General features: G+C 34.3%; 1 protein-coding gene across 1 annotated transcript in view; it reads left to right on the top strand.

The window, feature by feature from the left end:
* The window catches only part of Efcab3 (EF-hand calcium binding domain 3), a 494429-nt gene that overhangs the window by 107103 nt on the left and 384092 nt on the right, over positions 1 to 3234 (top strand). The gene's annotated exons all lie outside the window — the stretch shown is intronic.

Below are 3234 nucleotides of genomic sequence, written 5' to 3'. Positions count from 1 at the left end.
CTTTTGCCGCTGAGCTAAATCCCCAGCCCCTTCTATTCCAAATCTTTAGTTTTTTTTTTTTTTTTTTAATAAAGGGAGTTCAGGCATAGGCTTTTTAGTCCAAATGTTTGATGTTATTTTTATTCTAAATTTTAATACAGATATTTCAATTTATATTCCCAAATTCTCAATCTTAATCTTTAGTTTCTAAATAACACCATGAACTTGTTGATATGCTGTTCACTATAGACCAGATTGAGTACTATTCCTCATATTAACCTACAGAGATTTTCTTACTATAGTATTAAATAGTTGAATGGTTTGGTGGTCTGGATTTGAAGTTGTATGGCTTTGACACTTTTGTCCTGCAGTAATTTAAAGTTAACCTGTTTTCTTCATGATCTTTTATGTGTTTCAGAATAATACTGTGGCTTTGCAGCTTGCTTTCTTTCTTTGGTTAAAGGCTCCCAGGGAAAGTACTGTTGAGTAATTCATTTAAAATGTTTCTGTAGTCAATTTTAAGCATTTTTATGTACAAAGAATTTACTTTATCTATCTACATTCTCATCTCTGATGTACTCAGATGGATCTTACCCATAATTTAGGAAGTCATATATATTGCCACTGCCTATAATTTCCCTGATGGAGTATTTGGCAATGTCTAGAGACAATTCTGTCAAAATTGATGATGAAGGACCACTGGCGCATATTGAATAGAGGCAAAGGATACTGCTAAACATTCTACAGTGTACTTTAGATCATTTCCTGAAAGTATGTATTATTATTTATGAGGTAGTACACCCTGGGTTATATAACATGAATCTAATCATGATTATCAGACAGACTCCTAGTGGGAATTTCATAAAATAATTATCCTGTCTTCTCAAAAATTGTGATGCATACACACAATTTCTAGTTCTATTCACTGAGAAGCTCTAAAAGCAATAATACATCAATAGTCATGAGCAAATAGCATTCATACTTTAGTTTATAAACACCAGGGTTTCTGGAAGAAGTGGTCAGTTCCACTGTTGGAGAAGGTAAAATATGAGCCAGAAACATTTTGTGTCCAGTGAGTCAAGTAGTGCTTTAAAATAAGATAGGGGCTTGTCTGAAGAACTGAGAGTCAATCTGAAAAAGGCACCAGTGGTCAAAATTGGAGCAACTTAAATAACAAAATAAATATTGGTAGAGTTGGATTATGTCAGAGAATAATAAATACAAATCAACTAAGTAAATAAATGGGGGAGAAGGTTCAGGTCTTCCTTATAGTAAAATTCCCATTAATAAATGAGTAAAGCAAAGAGAAAATCAGAATTACTATGAAGCATAAACAATAATAAGTGTTGCAGAAAGGGCTACTGGTAGATGCTAAAAATAGTGGGTGAAGTGTCAGAAAAAAATGGGATTTTCTTTGGTTCAAGGAATCTCCCCCAACTTATTTGTTAACTACAAAAAGAAAGAGCACTGTGATGGATAAACTGATAGAAACCACTGTAACCAAATGATCAAGTTCAACATCAGCAGAAGTTGCCACATTTACCTCATTAACCTATGATGTAAAGCAATGAAAAGGACACAAGTGTGAGAACAATTTGCTTGATATAAGGTTATAAAAGGTGAACCCTTGAATCCAAGAACAGGCAAAACTTCTTGAACACAACTCCAGTAGCATAAGAAATAATTCCAAGGAAAAAACCCCAAACAAAGGATTACATCAAATTAAGAAGATTCTGCTCAGCAAAGGAAAATAATCAACAGGGTGAAAAGACAACCTACAGCATAGGAAAACCTTTTGTCAGCTATTCTTCTGATAGAAGACTAATACCTAGAATTTGTAAAGAGCTAAAAAAAAAAAAAAATTACCCCCCCAAACATATGACCCAATTTTAAAAATGATCAAATAAATTGAATAGGTACTTTTCAAAAGGAGAAGTACCAGTGGCCATAAGAAAAGGTGCTTATCATCTTTATCCTTAGGAAAATGCAAATAAAAACAGCTTTTAGATTCCATCTTATTCCAGTCAGAATGGCTATCATCAAGAACACAGGAAGCAACAAATGGTGGAGAATACGTGAGGGCAAGTGAACTCTTCTGCATTGTTGTTGGGAATCTAAAGTAGTTCAGTCACTGAGGAAATCAGTGTGGAGATTCATCAAAATACTAAAAACAGAAATTCCATTTGATCTGGTTATACCGCTCTTGGGTATGTTCTTCAAGTAAAGACATCACACTGCAGTGATAGTCATAAGTACATATCCATGTTTGTAGCAGCATGATTCACAATGGCTAAGCTCAGGAAACAACTTAGATGTCTACGGACAAATGAGGATAAAGAAAGTGTACATGTACACATTGGAATATAGCTGAATATGGCTACAAAGAAGACTGAAATCATGTCATTTGCAGGAAGACAGATGGAACTTGAGACCATGTTGTTAAATAAAATAAGCCAGGCACAGAATGTTAATATAACATGGTTTCTCTTATATGTGAAACCTAAACTAGGTTTAGGTGATAAATAAATAAGTAAAACACGGGAGTTGATAGGAAGCAAGAAGTTTGACTTTTTGGATGTGGAGAAGAGAATCAAGCGGGGGGACAAAGGCAGGTTAAGGGATACATTGATGAAGTTGTTACACGCATGTACCAATTCCCCACAGTGAATGTTAGTATTATTTACTGAAACATACACTGATAAAAATATGTGATAGTTACAGCTCTCATATTTAGGTCTCTGATCTATTTTGAGATAATTTTTGTAAATGATATGAGATAGGCAATCCAGATTTTAAAAAGTACTATTCCCTCTCCCTCCCATGATTTGTCTTGGCACTGTCATAAAGGCCTAAATTGACCATCATAAGTAGTATAGCTTTATTTGTACTCCGAATTCTTTCTTTGAGTTATATGTCTCTTCATATGTCAGTATGTGGATTTATTTCTGGACCATTTTTCTACTGATATGTTTATCCACCTTGACATCAGTGCAGTAGTATCTTGATTACTGTAGCTTTATGATAGGCTTTGAAATAAGGTAATGCCTCTTTCTTTTTTGGAGGGGGGGACTGGGAATTGAACTCAGGGCTTCACACTTGGCAGGCAGGCGCCATGCTGTTGAGCTATATCCTTGGCCCTATTGCTTGTTTCTTTGTTCTTTTTGAATATTGAATTTTTTCAAATGCTTTTCCATTTACTTAAATGATCATACTTTGATTATTCTGTTATTATGATGAATTATACTATTACATACA

Source organism: Chinchilla lanigera, unplaced genomic scaffold, assembly GCF_000276665.1.
Source record: "Chinchilla lanigera isolate Chin_1 unplaced genomic scaffold, ChiLan1.0 scaffold00077, whole genome shotgun sequence".
In the NCBI taxonomy this organism is placed as follows: domain Eukaryota; kingdom Metazoa; phylum Chordata; class Mammalia; order Rodentia; family Chinchillidae; genus Chinchilla; species Chinchilla lanigera.
Note: the sequence above shows the minus strand (reverse complement) of the source record. Positions and strands in the feature narration are given on the sequence as shown.